Source organism: Thermobia domestica, chromosome 1 (assembly GCF_964235325.1).
Source record: "Thermobia domestica chromosome 1, izTheDome1.hap1.1, whole genome shotgun sequence".
In the NCBI taxonomy this organism is placed as follows: Eukaryota; Metazoa; Arthropoda; class Insecta; order Zygentoma; family Lepismatidae; genus Thermobia; species Thermobia domestica.
In genome coordinates this window covers 310,251,296-310,274,961 of record NC_137454.1, presented here as the reverse complement: position 1 = coordinate 310,274,961, position 23,666 = coordinate 310,251,296, and the positions used below count along the sequence as shown (strand labels likewise).

The 23,666-nt window shown below is 35.2% G+C and overlaps 1 protein-coding gene across 2 annotated transcripts in view; it reads right to left on the bottom strand.

Moving 5' to 3' along the window:
* Nucleotides 1–18,809, bottom strand: part of LOC145662024 (uncharacterized) — a 41,597-nt gene extending 22,788 nt beyond the window's left edge. Inside the window, exon 1 of one of the 2 annotated variants that reach the window (XM_081727363.1) lies at nt 18,673–18,809. The gene's annotated coding sequence lies outside the window, so the exon portion shown is untranslated. The remainder of the gene's footprint in view (nt 1–18,672) is intronic. The other variant, XM_081727367.1, reaches the window with a different exon arrangement.
* Nucleotides 18,810–23,666: the final 4,857 nt, after the last annotated feature.

Here is a 23,666-nt window from a genome sequence, read left to right as displayed (position 1 = left end):
TAGTTCGTACATCAATAACCACCTGCAATATTAACTTTTTCTCTGTCCAAGCGTATCGTTAACTGGTCTATAGTAATACTTTTGACTGACCCTATATAGATTCACATATGTTACTTCAACACAATTAAGAATATTTTTTTATTTAATAAACATTTCTATATTTCTCAGGATTTTGAGACTACACCTCAAATTGTGACTTGCAGACCTCATCATGTGGGACTTTTCTGACTATCTCTTATTACGTGACCCTTTAGACTCAGGCATTTTGTTCTCACCTTTTGTCCGGGCTTTTCTCAGGTGACACCAAGCTGTATACTGAAATATTTCTTTTAAAAAATATCACATATTAATATATATCAAACAGTTTCAGAACTCAACAAATGTATGCAAAAGATCATGGGCACCAGACTGATGCGTCGTTCGGTTTACAATCCCCAGGTAGGGAGAACAAATGTGTTCGCTAGGGAAAATTAAATCGTAGACAGTTCAACAATGAAAAAAGCACAAAAGGTGATTAGAGGAATTAATTAATTGGAAGTCTAAGTTTCAGGTAATCCTTCGTTTTTTGTATCAGAAATACATAATCAAAAATTATGTATATTGTTCCGTAATAGAATTACTATTTATAAAGAGTAAGAAAACGTCACTATATGTAAGACGAACATCGGCAGGAGCTTTGAAACTTACAAAAGTAAAAATCTGGTGTGCTATTTTGGCACGTGGACCAGTGAAATTTCATGTTGTAAAAGAAATATGAACAGACAAATCATAAAATCATTTTAGGCAATTTGTTGCAAAAATCAAATGTGTGGCTTCAATCAAATGATGAAATATTTTTGCAACACGTACACTTAGTCTTCTACAGAAAATTGCGATTAAGTAGCTTGATTTCAAGGCCATTTCTTAAGTCGTTATTAGGGTAACATGCAAAGCATGGACATTAATGCCGAAATAGAACACATTCTTACTACCTAGAGAGAAAGGACTGAATTTTCAAATTTATGTAAAACTATGATCGGAGATAAGCGAAATATATCAGAAACTTTAAGTATAGACAGCAGAAGATTAAAAGCACGTACTGATGTACAATAGACTATTAATAATTAGTTCTGCGCGGTTCAGATATACAGGGTGAGTCAAAAGTCCTTGGACACCTGCATAAGTTTGAAAATCGACGGGAAAAGTAAAAAGTGATGATGGGAACAGAGGTTTGATGAGGGACCACGACTTTTGGAGTGTATGACATTCATGGCCGCCATCTTGAAATCCACCATTTTGGATTCAAATCATTTTTTTTTAAATGGGAAGGGGGTGTATGAAACATCAAATAACACTAGCTGGAGCACAAGAATTTAGTGGTATATTTTTTTTATCTTGTACAGTTTAGAAGTTATTAATGTTTAAAGGTGGGAAATTATCTTGATACTGAATGCTACAACACATGTTCTACGTGTTGTCCATCCCGTGCAATGCACAACAGTAGTCGCCGCAACCATTCTGACTGCACACGGAGGAGAATGTCTCCTGAAATTGGGTCACTGGCTTGTTGGATGCGTTTCTCCAGGTGTCTCAAATCACGGATTGTCTCAGCATACACTATCTGCTTAAGATGTCCCCATAGATAAAAATCAAGGGGCGTTAAGTCAGAGGATCTGGTCGGCCAATCCACTTCCCTGGCATTTGTTCATCCGACCATTCAAGGACACCAAGTCCATAGTGTAGAGGGGCTGCATCGTGTTGAAAATAAGATGGGAAAATGCCGTTAGCGTTCAGTGTGGCAGGGAACACACGGTCCTGCAGCAGCATTCGATACTGTGGTACAGTTAAGGTGTAAATGAAAAATGGTCCAAAGATGAGGGGGGGGGGTCCCATATGGTACACCACACCATCACCTTCGCTGGACTATGTTCTCGACTCGGGTCAACCCAGTTCGGATTTGCGTCACAGCAGTATCGAGAATTATGTCGATTAACCTCCCCGTTCAAAGTGAAATACGTCTCGTCGCTGAACAGGATGCCCTTGGTAAACGCAGGATCCAGTTCGCGTTGTTCAGTAGCCCACATGCAGAACTCCAACCGGCGATCAGGGTCATCCTCGTTCAGTTTATGCTGCATGTGCAGCTTGTAAGGATGCCACTGATTGGCGTGCAATATCCGGACAACGGCGGATTGGCTTACTGCACATGCTACGCACACACGACGGGTACTTCGTTTAGGACTTTTCACAAACGACGCAACAACCGCCATTGCAGTTTCCTCATTGGTGGCAGTCTTTGGTCGCCCACTACGTGCCCTATCTTGAACAGAGCCCGTCTTCCAGAATTTGGTGATCACTTGAGCCACCGTGTTGTGCGATACCGCTTCTCTGTCTGGGTGCTGTCTCTTGTAGTAAGCTGCTATTGTTCGATAGCTGCGCTCCCCTGATATAAGGATTATTTCGATCTTCTGTGCACATGTCAGACCCATTTTAGATCACCTGGAACAAAGAGAGAACTGGGTCAGTATCAAGGTAAATTTTCCACTTTGAACATTAATAACTTGTAAACTGTACAAGATAGAAAACAACAAATAACACCACTAAATTCCTGAGCTCAAGCTAGTGTTATTTGATGTTTCATACACCCCCTTCCCATTTAAAAAAAATGACTTGAATCCAAAATGGCAGATTTCAAGATGGCGGCCATGAATGACAAAAGTTGCGGCCCCTTATCAAACCTCTGTTCCCGTCATCACTTTTTACTTTTCCCGTCGATTTTCAAACTTATGCAGGTGTCCAAGGACTTTTTGACTCACCTTGTTTATATATAAAACAATTTTCTTCTAAAACGATTCAAGAGCAATTTGGTAATAATTGGTCCCTCTTTATATAGTACAATTGTACGTTACGAATTATCACAAGAACAATCTTTAAGAAATGTTATAACAACGAACCTCCGAACAGAAAACGGATATAAAACGGTCCTGATTTACCTACCGTGAAGGAAACTTATTTTATGGGTTCAATTATTATGAGAAAACTTCTTTTAATTCTGTTTTGATCTTATGATTATTATTCTTTCGCAATAAGTTATACATTTCAGCAATGAAAGATACTACCACGAAACAGATATCTGAAAAGAAAAGTAACTTTTTAGTACGTTCCTCTGACAGCTCATGCATCATGTACTGTACGCAGTGATTGTACTATTTGAGCTGAAACGCCATTTCGTAATATGTACAATCATATCATGGAGATGAAAGAATAATAAAGTATATAATGTATGCAGTTTTGTTTGTGATTTATATAGTATTACAAGAAATGTATACTTTACTTTTCTTTCGAACTCAGTTTCCTCCCTAGTATTAATATTTATGGGTTAAATACCTTTTTATGGTTCAATTATTATGAGGAAATTCTTCTACAAATTCCAATTCAATTTTGCTCGTATGGCCGGTTGTATTTCATGGTAGGTGCGGGCGTGCCAAAAATGTTTACAAAGTGCTAACCTTTACAACATTTCCTGATGATCAAATAAAAAGAAAGAAAAACTAAACAAAGTTGCGGATAGTGGCAGATGGAGAGGTTTCACCCTCTTTGTATTAATTTCCAAAAAGTGAACCTATCGAAATTTCACCATAAGACTCAATTTTATTATTGCACTATATTGCAACAGCTCACCTACGAGTAAAAAAAAAAAAAAAAAAATCTTGTTTGTGCTCATAACATATAGTAGAAGATGCGAAAACAAATACCCTCAAAGCATTAAATAAACTGTTTTTTTAGAACGTTGTGATAATAACTATTATTAGACAAGGTAATATAACTAGCCTATATTCGATTAGTACTTCGAGAATTTTTGAATTGGTTTGTTTATTAAAGTTAAAAGTTTGTTCTATGCGGCAGTGTTTTACGAGGTTTGAATGTAAAGTGTAATGTGGAATTCCGAACCACCTAAATTCGTTTATTGTTCTCACAACAAATTGAACACAAGACCAGATGTACAAACAGCACTGGCTACCCAGTAGATGAGTGGGCTAGCTTTCTAGTGAATGAATTTTGAATATTTTTGATTAAAGAAACACGATGAGTAATGGAAGTATTATAGAAATAATTTCCAATTCAGTACTTCATCATGGTGTCCACAGAAAATTCCATCTCAATTTCCCTGACTTTCCCTGATTTTCCCTGACTGCATTTCCAATTTTTCCCTGACTTTTTCTGGCCTCCACCATCCCCATAGCCAGCCAACTCTCACCTTATTTACTGTCGTATTATTACATTTTATTACACATTATGCACACAAGATTACAAAGATACAGAAAGATTGTTTAACGTACATTTACAAGTTTACAAAATGTATTATATTAGCACATGTTGACATAAAACTGAAAAATATCATGGTTTAAAATAAAAAATAATAATGATAATAATAATAATAAAGCGTCTTCTGTACAATATGAAGAATGTGTTCACATGAAAATTTCTCACTTATGATTGCACAACTATCCATAAAAGTGGGGAATAAAAGAGTATATATTTTTAATAAGTGTTCCATATTACAAACTGTCTTTCTTCTTTTCCAGCTCATCGATTCTTGCTTGAAGAGCACTTTCTTCTGATTTCAAGTTATTCTGCAACTTTTGTCTTTTGTCATTTAAATCTTTTAGCTCTTGATTAATCCTTCTCTTTTCTACAACTTTCTTTTCTTCTTCGCGCTGTACACTTTTCTGTTTGTCCAGATAATCTTGGTACCTTCGTCTGGAACATTTTACAGACTGTAGTAAGCTCCTGGTGATGGATATATTACCTACACCCCCAGCACTGCTGATAGCATCATGCACAAGTCTTTGAGACACCAGAGAGTGTTCTACAAGATTTTCTACAAGTAGTGATTTGTTGATGGAGAAACCACTTTCAACCGGTGAATTGCCATGTGACATTATCAAGCAAATTTTCACTACATTCAAAAGGCTAGCAAACTTGACATCATCCTTTAGCATCTTGTAGTAAAACTCATCTAATCCTACAGAATCGTCGTGTCTTGCAGTAAACTCGCAAAAGTATGATTTCAAGGAACCTTGTGCTTCAACACACAATACACTGAACTGTTTCTTTGCCTGTTCAGCCACATCTGACGAAATCCTGTTTGCACTGTGAAGGTCTTCAAGAACAATCTGCGCTCTCTTTCTTGCTAGAGATGGCTGCTCCAAAATAATACTTGGGGCAAAACAAGTGACACCACGCACAAACCTGTACTTCAGCGGGCTTCTTTCACGCAACTTCTGAACTAAACTTATGATTAATTTGCGAAACTCAAGTTTGAATTCTGCTTTTTCCTTGTCTGTACATACGGTTTCTCTTAATACTTTCCTCGTAGCAAAACCAATGTCAATCATTGCTGAAGGAAGAAGGTTCTCATTTGAAAGTTCCAAAGACATCAGTTTTTGAGCAGAGTCAGCTTGCTGCAATATTTCTGGTTTCACACATCGAGCCAATAAACTATGCATTAAGTCCAAAAGTGCTGTGTGCAAGAAAGGCATTAGTGGTTTTGGAGACTGAAATCTTCGAAGAAAAGTTTCACATTCTGCTGAAACAACTCTATAACCAGCCAACTTACTCTTCAACAGAGGGTCTTTCATCTGTTCCTTTAAAGAAGATTGTTGCCGACAACTAGGTAGTGTAGAATCTTGTATGAATTTCTTCACATTGTGATAAATTTTCACAGCCCTTTCCAAGCAATCCACATTCTCAAGCCATCTGATAGAACAGAACTTTTTTGGGAAATCGGTGGATCCTGTAATGGTAGTATATTCCGCCCGGCGAGCTGGGCTGTTATTAAAAAGGTAATACATATCCCTAAGAGTCTCGTCTAAATGCCACTGTGATGCCTTTAGCCCATTTTTCATGCTACCATGCAAAACATGTAGTCCATAAACACCAGTGTCTATCAAACTTTTTCCATCGGGATTTCGTTGGCACATTTCACTCTTTAGTTTTTCCCTGAAGAGGAGATTTACGTTTGGTCCATCCATGGAAACCTGCAGTAAATTGTCTAATGAAAGACCTATTCCCTCTCTGAATCTCTCCAAAAGATCATCGGCTCTTGCCCGTCCCAAAAATACACTATTTAGATATGATGTAGAAACTTTTTGTTGATTTACATCCCAGAATCTTACGACTAGGTCCATCTGGCCTCTCTGAACTACTTTATTCAGAGATTCGTCGAAATATATGACATAATCTGAAGCCTGTTTAACTCTATCCATAACACAATCTTTAAAATATGGAGCCAAGCCATGATTTACTAGATAAGAGGCTTTTGTCTTCCCAAGGGTAAATTTGGAAGCAATAGAGCTGTCAGGAAACATCAACTGGAAAGTCTGGCTAATGTTCTGGCAAGCATTCAAGGATATTTTCTTTGCAACCAACTCCAAAGTCCATATTATTTCTGCCTTCATAACTTCTTCGGTCTGTATGTATGAATGTAAACCACGCTCTTTATTTTTGCTATTGATTTCACCACTTCCTTCACTTGATTCTGGCTGATCATCTTTATGCTTACACACAGTTTGATCAGATTCCTGGCTACAGTCACTTGTACCTGATGACTGACCTGTTGAACTGGAAGGCACAAACACACTGACAGCAGGTTGCATGAGTTTAGCTTTCAAGTTCTTAAGATGTTGAGGTCCTTTAGCATGAGAGGACACTGCTCTTCGTCCCATGTTACTAAGCTTGAATGATTTTGAACAAACTTTGCAAAACGCACATCCACTATTTCCATGTACACGTCCAATCCAACATGGAAATTCCGGTACAACTTTTCATCAAGCCATTGATCATTAAAAGAAGTTGACTTATTAGCCATTATGATGACTCATAAGGTCAGATTATTGAGTTGACATCCCACTTAAACCTGCAAAAAGAGAAAGTGATATTAATTTCTGAAGCAATGCAAAGAAAGGCATCTAAAATATTTTTGGAAGTGAAATTAGAAATTACGTACAATGATATACTTACCAGACAAAAGGTACTGATAGTAAACTGTTACCACAATTTGATTACCATCACTAATATATGTACGAGCTTTCAAGAACTAACTCACTGTTCACATCATCGTCCGTGCTGCCCTCACCCATCCTATTCTCCCATCTAAGCCTGATGATGAGAACAGTGAGTTAGTTCTCGAAAGCTCGTACATATATTAGTGATGGTAATCAAATTGGGGTAACAGTTTACTATCAGCACCTGTTATCTCGTAAGTATATCAATGTTAGTAACTACAAAGCGGTCCAACTTTTGCGGTTTAGAAATTATGTAGATAGGTAGATACAATAGAATATTATGCTCTGAAGCACAGAAAAAAATATAAATGTATTGTAAGAAAAGGTCACCCTTCACCTCCAAGGGCAACCGGAAACAAGATTTAGATTAATACAAAATAAGAGTATCTTTTTACTTTTTAAACTTAGTAGACCTGCTGTATCCTTAAAAAAAAAATAATAAAATAAATATGGACTGATCACTTAGCCACTGATCGCAAAATCGAGTTTTTCTTGGCATTGTAAACTAATGATCTATACAAGAAAAATTTAAATACAATTAAATTAGCAAATATGTATAGCTCATAAAGGCATATGCATATTCTAGTCCCTCAGAAAAAATCCTAAGACACAATTAGCATATTGCTAATATGTAGCAATTTAAATCATCATTGGGACTGCACTTGAAAAATAAAGGAAATAAAGGACATATATATTTGTCCTATAATAATTGTCACAAATTTCCAAAATATAGGAAAACAGGACAAGTGGGAGCCCTGTTTATATAAAAAACACTGTGTTCAAAGGAATAGTTAACTGATAAGGACTTTGGACTGACAGCTAGGCCAAGTTTGTTTACGGGAAGCAAGCGCTCACGGAATAAGCAAGCCCATTATGCCTGCATCATTGACTCACAATCACATGTTCACGGATGTAGTTTATGGTGCAAGTCTTTTGAATCATCCTGTTGCTTTTCATCATTGGGTACAGGCCATGCGAAACAATCTATTAAGTATCTAGACAAGCCCTCAGTTTTGGTATGTTTCATTATTGGGCTCAGGTCGTGCGAAACATTTCAACTGATATTAACAACTGAATTTTTTTCGCTTAGCCTACCAAAGAGCCTGAAATATTGACTTGGTATTCCTATAGTACAGGTGTTAGAAAAAGATGAAAATAAAGTATGTATGAAACCAAGAAGAGATTCAAAATACTCTACTGTCAAGTAAAAAGCAAACAAACAAAACAAAACAAACAAAAAAAACGGAAGAAAAAAATGAGCCGCTAGGAAGGCGGGAAAGTACCTTCTGATAAGCATCAGAAGGTGAATACAAAAATACTTGTACATTTCCATCAACATATGGTGTTTGTCCCTCCAGGAATCAACTGCAAAACATACAAGAAATCTTTCTAATTGTAATGTTTGTAATTGATCGTACAATTTCTTGTGCATTTTCCCTGACTTTCCCTGACTTGGCAAGCTTTTCTTGTGATTTCCCTGACTTTCCCTGACTAAAATCCATTTCCCTGACTATCCCTGATTTCCCCTGACTTTCCAGAATGTGGACACCATGTTCATTCAGTGGACAGCACTAAGTTTGAAGAGGATGTCTATTGGTTTATAGTTACACAAGGCGTGGTCAGGCTACGCTGTAAAATAATCACAAAGTAAATGGCTTTTCAAATTACCTTTTTCAATGTTTCAGATTATCTACTCTGTCTCTAAAGCATACCGTTCACGCTGTTTGTTGAATGTAAAATTCCGTGACCGAACAATTGTTTATTTATTATTAATAGAATTTTTAGTATTGTCTCTAATCTTTGTATCGTTTTGCAGTTTTAGTAATCATAGTTTTTTTAATTACTAAAATCTGAGACGTGTAGCCCATACAATTTTAGATATTTTTTCCCTTTCTCGTAGATGTACGGCCAATAGAATTTATAAAATTTTAGGCACTACTAGCTGAACCTGCGCTCTCTACACAGCACATCATTCGCATATGAGCTTAAATCCCCTTCTCATTCCTCACAACATATATACATGTCCCTTTACAGACACAAGTGAAAGACGTCTTGAGAAAAAAAAAATCGGCAAGGGGTATCATAAAGGGGAATTTTTTCGGTAATTTTTCCTCAATATCTCGCAAGGTTTGCAAGATTTGAGCCTACTTCCGGTTGGAGTTTCTAATTCATGTATGACCACTATTTTCTTTCTTCTTGCATGCATTATGTAATAAGCAAATACATTACATATACAATTAATTATGTCAGTTATATATGGTGTTCATTGAGCAAAACACTCAAAAAATAAAGATTTATCTTAGACTTGAGAAATGGTTATCCTTCCTTTTTCATTATTATTTGGCCATTAAACAAACGCTGAGGCATATACAACAATGTGGTGTTGGAATGTATAACGCATAGGATATGATGCTTTATCTTTTTTATTATTATTTTCAACGCTTCTAGTGTATCCTAAAAAATGTTATAAAGAAATAATGGCCATGTTTTTTAAAATATTGAATTAGAACTGGAAATCTACGCAAAATCTCCAATCGATTAGTTAAAACGTCATCTTTCTGTAGTTTCCGAGATCTCATTGTCGAAACGATTGACAACAAACATATAAACGTCCTTAATATATAGTTTAAAAGAACTCGAAAGATGGAAGCACAATTGACATGCATTGATTTTAGAAAAGGTTTATTAACACATTGACTGCCGTGAAGCCCGCAGATGGGCTTCACATAGTTCTTCACAGGGGCCATGAAATTCACATGCGGGCTTCACATTTCTTCAAGTCGTGTTTTCCACGCGTGGCCTTTAGTCTTGGCTTTGTTAAAGGAGTTTATGTGGCCATGCTGCCCTGAAGTAAAATACCTCTGAATGGCCTGCGGCGCAGATGAAAAGTATTTTTTCTAAACTTACTGAGGGGCCATGAGGTCTGTATGTGGGCCTCGCCTCCCCTGAGCAACAGGTTCATTTCTGATTCAAAAAAAGTACACCTAAAGCATAAGTGATGTTAAAAGATTGAATTTCAGGATAAAACATTTGATGCCTCTGGGGGATCGGAATCGAATTTCGGCCTTGGCAGTCAACGTGTTAAAATACAAACGCTTTGAAAAATAATTTTATATCATAAACTTCATGAAAAAGATATAGTTAACCAATCTGTTTAAAGTACTTGTACTTAAAATGTTTGTCTCTGTTAAACGTGAAATCACACAAAACCGTAAATGAAAGATTTGAAAGCCAAAGTTATAGGTTGAGCTCGGGCGATTTTAATTGCTATTGTAGCATTTTGATAGATAGATTCATAGTGCAGGATTTTACCATTATTCCTCATACTCATTATGATGAGACTTAAAACAGATGAAGAACCGACAATTTGAGGTTCGACAAGAAGTAGGGGAGAAGCACGATTGTTGAAACATCGTCTTTCCGAACGATTTACTATTTATTAGTGGAGCCAAACAGCATAAGAGTTACTTGTGAAGTTTCGATCGAAGTACTTAGGCTGATACCCTTACTGAAAATAAGGGTAATTTTATCTACTGTAAATGGTTCTCTTCACAAGTTTAAAACCTCGCATTTCATTATTGCTACTTCTATTATCATAAGTATTTATTTCGTGTAAATTGTTTTTACCTGTTGGGAATTACCTGCTCACTGTTGTAAACTGTAATTCGTATCCATTTACGGGGATATTTGGTACCTGATCGTATGCACTCTCTAAACATGTTTTACTTTCATTTTCTTTTCTTGTATCCTCGAGACTCATAGAGACATATAAATCTTTTGGTACAGAACACCACACTCTAAAACGTGACATTCCGTATTGCAATTAATGTTAATTTTTTAATAAGAGAGAATTTTGTTTAACGCCTTTAATTCTTATACCCAAGTTAATAATTCTTTGTGTTTTGAGACCCATATTTTCTCGAATTATTGAAATTTAAAACGCAGAGTCAAATATAGCTCCAGTTATATTATTTTGTAGAAGTACTGCCAATAGAATAAAATATTGATAATTAATTACAATGAAGGCCTTTATTATTATTTTATTCAGTATATTCTAGAGGCCTATAAAAGTAGATTCTACATTCCCAGATAGTAAATTTAAGTGAAATTGTTTAATAACACATGTGCTCGAAGTGAAAAAACTGGTCACAGAAAAACAGTAGTAAAAAATGCCCACAAAAGTTTGCTAACTAGAAAACAAGCCTAATAGACAAAATATTTAACGAGAAAACATTAAATACGAATTTCATATAGTAATATTCTATATTTCACCAGCAAAGTAGGGACACAGGCACTTCTAAAAAAACTTGCAATGCCTGAAATCTGTAGACAAAAAGGAAAATACTAAAAGCATTGCTGATAATATGTAAGAAGAATTAAGCAATGCAGGAAATAAAGTGCTCCGTAGAAGTGGTATAATACTCCAATTTTAATAATCATTACCCTTTCATATTAAATTGTAGTTCCATCTTACTAATACTGACAACAGGGGCGTTTATTCTCAAGCAGGGCATGACTTGTTGAGGACGGGAATAACTTTAGTGAGTTGATCTATATATATTTTAATCAAGGGTACGCAATATGCTAACATATGAATGAAAAACGTTACTTATCGGTTAACCATGTTCTTCTCTCCCCCCAAGCAAAATGTAAAATGAAGATGCTGAGCACAACAATAACGAACTGCTAACAAGTAGCAGTGCTGTCTGGTATACGGATTAATTTCTTGGAGTAGCGCAACATGCAATATATTTGATTTAATTGCAGAACGGTGATTTTGTGAGGTGTTAACAATAAATACGCTGTTGTTACAGTTTGTTTATTTGTCTGCCCGTTTTCTAGAAACGAAGCTACTATAGTTATTCTACGTCGCTCACAGTATATATTTTTCAACGTATTTCCATGTGATAATACCCATGAAAGTAAAACATCTATTTATTTTATACATTATTCTGAATTTATGAAGCATACGACGTTTTACTTTCTTAAAATAGATTGTTGTTTCCTACAAATAAACTACAATGACCAACAGCAACGTTTTTTCTTTATTTAGTTATATATGCATAGTAAACGTTGGACAATTGAAAAATGAAATGAAATCTTTGAGTTTTACGTCCCACGATTATGCCGGTTAGGCTAAAGGAGACGGTGATGATGAGTAATGAATGAAATGGTGGAATGAAGAAAGTGGGAGGAAACGGGAGAACACCGAGAAAACCCACGCACACGGTGTTTGTCCACCACAAAGTTCATTTGGCGGTGGCTGGGAGTTGGACAATAGAAGTAGCGAAATTAACCAATGTCTTTTCTAGACACTTTGCGTGAAGATTTGTTCGGTATTGTAAAAAATTGCTATGGACTGTGTACACTGCTTAGGGAAAGTAGGCAAAACATTAAATCATTGCAATTATTTCCCTCTTTACCTAGGAACATCAGGGATTGTGTATAATGCCTAGGCATTATCAATGATATCCGGATTTCCTACTTTGGCGGTAACATATACATTGAAAGAGCATTAAATTAAAAATTCAAAGACGCATTATCAATAATACTTGGATTTCCTACTTCAATGGTAACAGATGCACTGAAAATGCACTAAAATAAAAATTCAAGAAACATTTGTTTCCATTGTAATTACTAGATTGCATCGAATACTGTTATGGAGTTTAAATGCATAGGCGAAAAGAAAACAATTCTTCAAATAGCGCTGGACAGGAATATACAAAAATACATATGCAGAAGCCAGTATATAGTCATAACTGTACCACCAATTCACAATTATAACATATATTGTCAACAAATAGTCCTAATATATACCAACAATACATAGTCATTACATATAGTATAACAATAAAATTCGATAGAAAAACAAGAGCTCCTTCGCGGCTAAGAGGTAAACGTCCGCGCCTTTGGCGTGGGAGACCCGGGTTCGATTCCCGGCGGGAGGTCATGTGGTTCTGACTCAACGTTAATCAGTAGATCCACGTCTCGTATAGTCTCGCTGCTGAACGGCACGTTAAACTCAAAATCAATCGATAGAATAACAAGTTCTACTTATGCATAAAAGGTAAACAAAAACATTGAAATTGGAAAGAAACTTTACGAAAAATAACAAAAAAAAAAAAAAAAAAAACCAGAAGAAAAGAACTTCTGCATCCGAGGAACAACGAACGACGAACAAAGGTTAAAAACCAAAAGTTGTATGCATTCATACTTCAGATGAACTATATTTTTCTGTCTTCCACACTCCCTTAAGTACCAAACATTTGGAAATAATTGCACATCAATAATTACTTTTGAAAAATATTCATTTTTTGAGAGAAATGAACAAATACTCCTTAAAATTCAAAGGGAACGACGCAACAACACAAAAAGTAATGCAACCACACAATTCAAAGAAACAGTTCAAGAAAATTTGGTTCTAAGATAGAAATTATGAAGTTGATAATCTTTTCTTCGGTCAAATTGTCATCAAAACCATTGAACAATAGAAGCATAGATAATTTCAGACTATTTAAAAATCAAGGATATAAACATCAAATCTAACCGTTACACTAAATTTATATTAACAACAGAAAATTGACGAAATAGAGACCACTTACACATATGAGAAGTATATAATATGAAATAGAATTTACATATTACTAGTCTAGAAAATTAACGAGTCAAAACTATATAAACTACATAAAATGATTAACTTCGCATGCTACATAGGTAGAACTACTACTGCAACGCATGTTAGCTACAGAAGGGTGGAACCAATATTCAGAAAAAGTATAGCCATTGCAATTAGATTTTGTGTGTGCTTAACTATTTACTGAAGGTACATGAGCACACTAACTTAGCTGCACTTATTGGCGTGATGTGTGAAAATATGTTTTGAAACATCTTTCAGATTTAATTACCCACATTAGTACGGTTCGAAGTATGATTGAAGTACATTAAAGGTTTTCGAACTAGGAACTCGCAGTGGTTAAACCATCAAAACTTAGGTGCAGATTTACTGTAGTGATTCACAGATGGGTAAAATTTACAGAAAAAATTTACAGTAATATTTTAATAGACCAGTGTATAAATAATTAAATACACTCATCTCTTAACAGTAAGATATATATCTACAAAACAATATATTAATAAATGTCAGACTTCTTATTCACGGGTTCGCCCATAAGATAACCACAATATGCAAGTAAAGTGAAGTGAAATGTCAGAAATCGATGTGCTAAATCATGATGATGCCCAGCTATATAAATGTCTAGGAATCAAAGAACCCACATAATTGTGAAATTTGTTACTAATGTGTTCCTACTTGGGAACGCAAGTACACGAAATGGATACGTATCGGGATATTACTCGTAAGTCTTTAGTAACGTACAAATGCATAATTGAAAACGTAAGGTAAGTTATTTTACGCCATGTATAGTATTTTGTGCTATGCTCGTTTTCAGTATACTCAACTTCGTTGACGCGGCAGCTCCTCACGGACATCTTGATACGGCTCGGGCTTTCGACTGAATTCCTGTCCTTACTTGATTAGATAATATTCGTTCTTTTTATGTCCACCTAGCACAAATTGGATAGTGTACTTTTGCTCTATAGTTATTATCATGTATATACACACATGCCCATAAAAGCGAATCAGTTCAGAGGAATTCAAGTACACCAAATATGACTAAGATATAAAAAGTCGATGCACTGAAAAAGAGATATGTACTTAATGCATTGTTATACCGATCCGTATAAGAAATCTGCCCAAGAATGTAATTATTTACAATATTATTTTAAACAGATTTTACTCATATGAAATGTTGGGCTTTATATAAATATATATATAAAAATTTACAGAAATAGCAAAATTTTGAAAATTCACAAGGAAGAAATGAATAATTTGCGCTTGATAATGTATAAAGAGAGCGAAACTTGTGTTTATTTTCTTATATAAACGGTCCTACATGTGGAACTATTTGCCAAGCTAAGGGAAATACTTGGCGCAAGGTTACTTCATGGTAAGATTATGGGAATAAAATGAGCATTTCTTTTGTACACATGACTGGTGATAAGAAAAATCTATTAAAACTAAGTAAAAGTCATGGCTAAATAAACTTTAAAACGAATTGTAGAAAATGCGGTAAGTAAATAGCTGTGAAGAAACATGGTGAAAGTCATAGGTACTTGTGAATTTAGCGGTAACATAACCAACATCGTGGCAAAATTCGGAAACACAGGTTCCCCTTTCAATTTAGTTGCAATTAAGTCAGAAAACAACGTACCCTCTGGGGCTCTAACCCGCCTTCGCTCGCTCGGCAGTACAGTTTGAATTAAATATTAACTTTGGTACACAAAAGGGGTTAACTTTAGAACGTACGCTCCAACAGGTATACTCACTCAGAAACGAGAAATTAGACGATAATAATTTTTAAAATGAATTAAAATTTACCTAACCTTAAGCTAACCCGTTTCTAATCCCTACCCTACTTATTCCTATCTTACTCTACTCTACCCTACCCTACTCTACTCTAGCCTTTAAAAGGACCCTAGATATAGATGCACAGCTGGAGTATCTCTTGTAAAGTTTACCTCACAAAACTACCAATTATTACGCTTTTAGGCAAAAACTACGCGGATGACTAACTTCGGAATAAATGCCGAAAATTATATATTACGTAGGTGTAAGAAGAAAAGTCTCTATTCATCATTAATCTAACATATCTAAACATCTTGCTCTCTGACGAAATCCGAAGCATAAGTTTAGAGTTGCCCCTCCAGTTTCATATCAACAAAAAAACGTTAAAACGTGCAGTTTTACTATACAGATCTATAGTATAAGTAGTAGTAGTAGTAGGAGGAGGAGTAGTGAAGGGTAAATTCCCGGGAAGATTCCCAAAATGGGAATTTATCCGGAAATTTATGTACAATCAGAAAGAAAATTGCATTCTATTACTATATTATGATTTCAAAGTTGAATTAATTTTTACATCACAGCATATTATTACTGTTGTCCTCAGAAAATTCTTTAAAATGTATATTCTGAATGATACTTTGTTACTTTATTGACATTATATTTAGAGAGTACGCATAAATGTATATTTATTTACAATATATTCTATCAATTTAATGTGTGAAAAAATTATATAGTAAGACCTAATACTTTTAAACGACTAAACAGTTTATATGTAAGTGGATTTGCTCAACTTGACTCTATTACTGGGTTAAGTTTAGAGTTACCCCTCCGCTTTTTATAAAAATCAGGAAAATTTACAGGAGAAATAAGGTAAGAAATGATAATTTGAAGTTTTTATTTGATGTTTAGCAATGTAAGTTCGGCAGGAGAGTTATGTTTAATACGAGAAAAGATATGTGGAAGTTAGTACTATTTGCCGGATGCGGAAGGTTTCAGCAGCATGATAGTTGTAAAATATGGCGAATATGGCGAACAGGTGTAACGGATGCGCAAATATAATGAAGAAAACCTTTTAAATTTTTGTGAAACACACGGAGTACTGAAATTAAGTGAAATGTAACAATGTTTAATACTTTAAGCACTGTTTTTTGTATGTTGCGAAGTCCAAGGGCAACTTCAGACTGGAGGGGCAACTCTAAACTTAAGCCCTATTACTGATATTATAAACACATTAAATTTATAAATGTTATAAACAAATTAGATGGGGTAAATGCTAGAAGATACATGTCTCATCAATTTATCAACATTTGTGCATGTTCACAAAATTTTCAAGATCTTCACTTATCTTTATATTTTAGCACGTAACATTGACATACACGACCTTTCATTCTACCTATTACTCGAAATTCCACACGTTAATTCACATGTAAAAGAACTCCGAGTACTTCTTCAGAAATTCGAGTCAGAGAGATGAGACAGACCAACGTCTATTACTAATGATGGTTTAGGGTTCATTAATAGTACTTCATCTCTATTTCTACATAATTCTAAATTACTTTAGAACATGGTTCTTTTTCATCATTTGTAAATTAGTACTTTGCTAATTTTGGCTGTTCTTTAGCATTGGGAACAAATTTTTGCAGCTACTTTTTTGCAATATTCTATTCCGATGCGGTTGTTTTATAATTTCATACGTCAAATGACGTTAGCAACATTAAAATCAGAGAGCACTGCAGAGCAAGCGTTAGCGAATGAAGGCGGGTTAGAGCCCCGCATGGCACATTGTTTTCTATCTTCATTACCAACAATGCACTTTCTTTTCTCACATAAATCACTTCCACTTACCTTTCCGTTTTGTATAAACCCCCTACTGCCCTAAAAAAAAAAAAAAAAACTTGTGTTCGATAATTTCTTGACTACTTGAACATCACTATCAACTCATTTCTTCCGTAAATCATCCTACTTTTTGAAGGTTTTGGCCTCCCAATACTAAACAATTACCTTACTTTTTAGTGCAAATGGAAATGGAACTTAAAAACTCATATTATTAGTTATATAAAGTATCGTCAAATAATGTTAAATTTTTTAACCTTCAAATTCTTTAAGGGTTAAATTCCAAAGTTGGGCGTCCGTTTCCAGCAAAATTTTTAAAATTTACAGGAAAGATATGGATAATTTGATCGTTTGTGTGCTTGATAATATATATGAGTCTCGAAAAATCTGTTTATTTGTTATATATAAGCGGTTATATACACGGAACTATACGGCGAGCGGAGGGAACTACTTGGCGCAAGGTAACCGAACACTTGCATTGTGGGAAAGAAACGAGCATTTATGTTATCAACATGGCGAATGTACAAGGGCAATGAACTAACAGTTTTAACATTTGTGAAGCAATACGTTGATAACGAGCAAAATCTTTTAAAAGTTTGTGAAGAGCACGGATTAATGAACCTAATAACAAATTGCAGAAAGTGTGGAAAGGAGATAACAGCGAAAAAACATGGCGAAAGCGGACGCCCAACTTCGGAATAAATGCCTTCTTTAAAACCTACAATTAAATCATAATATATTAAAATAAAGTAATTAGTTATATGTTTCTTATAATTTGGAAGATAAAGTTGAGAAATGGAAATAAATTAAACCTTCCCGGGAATTTATAGGCCAGGGAAGAAACCCGGGAATATTCCCACTGCCGTCACTAATGGAGGAGTCGTAATGTGTAAGAAGCCCAGCAGGGGTTCGTTGGGTTCTGTTCTCGACATAAAATGGGCATACTGCGGAATCATCGAATCTTCCGCGTCTTGCAAATAGTACCCATTTCCACATAATCTTTTCTCGTATTAAACATAAGTTTACTGCCAAACTTAAACACCTAAACATCACAGAAGAACTTCAAATCATCATTTCTTACCTCATTTCTCCTATGCATTTTCCTATTTTTTTTTTAAAAAAAACGGAGGGTTAACTCTAAACTTAACCCAAATTCGAACCTACTATTATCTTCTATTAATTTAATAAAATGTGTTTCTAACCTATGTGGTTACTATCAGAACTTTTATCGGGATGCATGCAAAGAAAAATATAACGTATATATATAAATGTATTATTAATGTTAATCAATTGTGGGCTGTGCTAATTTATGGAGGCTTTGTTTTGAACATTTACTGGAGGAATATGAAGTTGAGACAGGTAGATATAAGAAATCGGAATATATGTGAATCTTACCTACAGCATGTACAAAAGATGGCCATTTGTCTTGATTTGTCTTGTCTTACGACTATTATCAGTCAAATAGGTACTTGCACCAGCCCACTAGTTTTGTGCGCTACGATTGCAAGCTTGTGTTATGTGTATCTCACGCGGAGGATTTAGGTTTCAGGAACAAAATTGAATAAAATACCGGAAACAATTGGGAATAAAGGACACAATCGGAAAAAGGTCAAAGTCATGGAAAGGTCGAAATTGAGATAGAAGTTCTGACAGTAAAAGAGGGCTGTATGCCAAGTTGAACAGGGTAAAAAGTTAGAGGAAGGTGTGAGTGTAAAATGAAAAAGAACAAAGAGTAGAAAAAGGAAGTGGATGTATGACGTGCAAATGTAAAAAAATGTGTAACAGTAGTCTAGGTGTATAGGAAGTCCTTCTCAACACTCTGCCTAACACAGCACCACCTCACACGAGGCACTCGCAGTAACTTCCACTGTCGAACATTTTTTTTTTTTTTAATGTACCCGGCAACAACGCCTGTGAACAAGGTTTGTAATAAATGTATTCAGGTAAAGAAATAAATTAGTACAAAGGTAAAAGGTAGAAAGAATAACAGGTAACAGTAATGACAAAGTAAAAAATGGATTATAGTAAAACGGAAATAAGTAAGTGTCACAATCGGGAAGAGAAACTTAAAATCGGGAAAGTAAAAGGCCAAAGTCGGGGAAGGAGTTCAGATAGTGTAGGAGGGCTGAAAGCCAAGTTGAATAGGGCAAAAGTTAGAGGAAAGTGTAAAATGAGAAAAGAACAAAGAGTATAAAAAAGGGGATGTATGTACGTGTAAATGTAAAAGAAAGTGTACGTGTAGTGTAGGTGTATATGATATCCCACTCCACTCTCTTCCTCACAGAGCACCGCAACACACGATGCACTCGCCGTTTCGGCTACTGTCGAACTTGTTTTTGACCATATGTAACACAAGGATTCACTAGTTCTGTTACCAACTCACAGTGGCAAATTATAGCTAAATTCAGCTACGAAACGTCGCTGAAACATGTTTTTGGCGAATTTGGGCCTTAAACGATGTTCCCCGTTTTGTTTCTTTTCTTTGCGAAAAAACGTCAAGAACTTGTATTCGTAACCGTAGTTAATTAAAACTCAAACAACGTAAAATAATACAAATTACGTATATTACCTGAAATTTACTTGCAATTTTATTTGCAAAGATACACCTAAAGGATATAGGCCTCATTTAAGCTCTGTTTTCACTTGGTCGACTTGGTCGCACAGCTAAATCGTCTCCCTGCATTTATGACTAAATCTAAGCGATTAGGAAGAATCAGATCGGTGGATGTGTTCAATTATTTCAACGGAATTTGTTACAACTTGTCGACTCGCTCTCCACCGGTCGATGCAAATTCGACTGGCAATTCTTAAGATGTCCAAGGATAAAGTAATTGGTGCTATTTGCGGTGTTACAGCAGAAGTATTATATGACTAAGTTAAAATTGCAGTGACAAGAGAAAAGAAAAGAAAATGGTGTTGGATAAGGGAATTTTTATTAAGAAAACAGTATTTAGAAGCATGGTATACGTGTACTTTGATGAGAGAATTTTCAGTAGATTCTTTGTGTAGGTTTAAGTGTTTGTCATGGTTCCACAGTAATAACACTAAACTTGTAAACATAAAATATACTTTCCTACATTATAGAGAAAGACTCCGCTGGTGAAGTTAATATATTACACAGTTATCTTTCATATGGAGTCACTCGGGAGCAGAAAAATTCGGTGTAGGAAAACTTTGTGTAAGAAAATTCGGTGCACGGAAAATTTGGTGTATGGATAATTCGTTGTGGGGTATGCTAGGTGTAAAGAAAGATTTATTGTAGTAGACCGTAGAATCCATTAGAAACTTAGGATTAAAAATAAAGGAGCATATTAGTTTTAATTTCAAACTTTGTGTAGAACATACTTTTACTATTATAAGGAATTTAAAAAAAATTGTTCCTGAAATAATTTGAATTCTAGATTTCGACAGATTTTAACATTTCATGGCCGTTACATGACGAAAAATGTGTTTTTCGATGTCCGTTCGTATGATTTAGCGAAGCGACCATTGCTACCAATCAACATTTAATTTAAAACTTAAGTTTTAATGCAGTTTCAGAGGGAGTCTTCTAGAATTTTCTACTTCAAAAAATAAATGTAGGTTAAAGGAAAGGTAAAGTTGAATATTGCAGATTTTTTAAAAATCTTCTAATGATTTTATATTTATTTTATAAATAAATATTTAAATCTAAAGTCTTCAAAAACGACATAGTTTGTTTATGTTACTCAAAGGTGTAATAATAAATGCCTCAACTAAAGTATCTACGCCTGATTGGAGGATAAGTCAATAAGGAATCAACAGGATTGCAGTACTTGTGTACCTTAATTAACTTAAGGCAAACAAACTGAAGTGTCTGATTGGAGGAGAAGTCAACTATTTGTACAAATATTATCTGATAAAACCATCCTGCTTTATATTGCCCGTTCCACTAAGGCTTTTTGATTAATATATTTTTGCATCTTACATATGCGTATACAGTGTGATTTTTTAAAAAATTACGGATTCCATTTGGCTCTAGAATTTCTAGCTGAAGTCCAATTTTCATGCGTTTTGTAGCAAATGATCAAGGAAGAATGGAAGATTTATGGGACTATGTTTGCAGGTTTAAATTCATCTGCGGGTAATATCGAGCAGGCCGAAAAAAAAAAACCAGCAAATATTCGCCAGTGTACCTTACAGTTCTAATGAAATATTGAATATTTGAAGCGAAATTGAAGAATACAAATTAAGTGTTAGTGGTGACACAAATAAATCACATGTTGAATATCTATAGCCAGTTTCTGGCTACAAACGACGGAGAGATTTATTGGGCGACTTAAAGAGTCGGTAACTGACATCTTCCACAACATCTGCCACAGGATTCCGATGCTTCCCTATCTCACTCAGAAGCTATCCTGCTTGTTGCAATTATTCACTAACGACCATATTATGTTTCTGTCTGGAGCAGAACGTGAGGCAAAGTTGCGTGTAAATGCCCTTTGCGTAGCAACAAAAGATTCCGTTATCCAAAATCTTTTAAGCGATAAAATCACGTTGCTCCAAAGAGTATACATTATTGTAACGGTGTCCTGATCATATTGATACAGCAGCACAGCATAATTGTCAATACAACTGCCCAGTTTCCTGTTTCTTATTGACCTTCGCGAGGTTGGCACCTAACAAAGTAACTCAAATCTCCACACCGCACCTTACCTGATTCCAATTGTAAGATACACTGGCGAATATTGGCTGTTTCTTTAGAGACGTGGCCGATATTACCCCAAATGCATTTAAAGCAGTAAACATGGTTCCATAAATCTCCCATCCTTTTTGATCATTTGCCACAAACGGCATGAAAAAAAAACCTGTAGGGTCTATATGTTATATGACGTACTATATGAAAGATATTTTTAGTTGTTTCTATAACTATTCTCTGAGCTTGTCGGTGTGATTGTTTTATTTGGGACAAAAATTGTAAGCTTCATTGTGTGATGAAAAGAAATTTATAGTAAAACCCCGCAAAAGACATGCAAGACGTATTAAAGTCAAGGCAAAAATAATAATAATAAAATAAATGCTTTTCTTGAAATAGCTAATAACATTGTATTCGCTACATTTTATGGTTTTCATTTTCACAATACGAAGTGTCGTAAGTTATCGTAAGTGGTAATATTTAAAATGTATTTCACCGAATCTACCTTACACCTAAATTTCCCCACCTGGTTTTCCGTACAACAAATTTGTCTACACCGAATTTTCCTACCCCCGATTCACTCATCGTAACCACAGTATAATACTTGTAGGGATGGGCACGAGCGAGTTTTCTTTTAAAACTCGACTCGACTGGAAACATACATCTTTCAGCTCGTCTCGAAAAATTTCCTCCAACTCGACTCGAATTTGTTTCGAGTCGAGTCGAGCCAAAACGAGTCAAACCTTGTGTGTAGTTCTAAATACTCTCTTCAAGTATCCTACATAGAACACACAATTATTATCAATGATACTGCTTCTACAACAACTTATTATTATTATTATTATTATTATTATTATTATTATTATTATTATTATTATTATTATTATTATTATATTATTATTATTATTATTATTATTATTATTATTATTATTATTATAACGACACCCTGTTATAAATATGATAGATGGGCGGTTTGTATCTGAATACTAAAAACTAGTTGACTGCCTTGGTAGTCGTAAAGTCTAAGAGGCAAGGACATCGTTCACAAGGTTACCGGTTTATATACCGGAGGATGGTGATGACGTTTATAGGACCCACCAAATTAATTGATCTAAGACATTAAGTACATTCCCAGGGAAAGTGCATTCCTTGGCATCTCTTCACCCAGAAGCTGGTAGACCTCGAATCAGCTTAATTTCCTGCGTAATGATTGAAAACAGTATAGTATTATACAATAAAAATTCTGTCCTGTGCAAGCGGTCCCAGGTTTGATTCTCGGTGAGGGCACTCGAGAGATGTGTAAAAATGTGTAAAAAGCTTTTTTTAGGCCACCCATCCTGAATGAGATTTTCCTCATTCACACCAGGCCAATGCCGTGGTGGTACCTAACTTAAGGTCCCAGGCCGCTTTCTTCCTTCCCTTTCCCCGGACACTGTACTCTTCGAGAAAATTCTAGCACCTTTTTTGTTCATAACTATTCGCTTAGCTTAGATCGCAGAATAACTTAAAAGAAAAGAACTTTTTATTGTTTAAAGAGACCTAATGTCACGTGGATTGTTGTTCTGCATTCCCCTCCCCCTTTCCACAATACCCACTGATTGAAATTTCACCGAGAAGCATTCAAACGACTGATAGGTCTAGATCATGAGAAATCTATTACACGAGATTTCTTTGATAAGAAAATTGGAAGTTATATTTTAATTTCAGAACTATAACTTGTGATGCTTTTGATCTT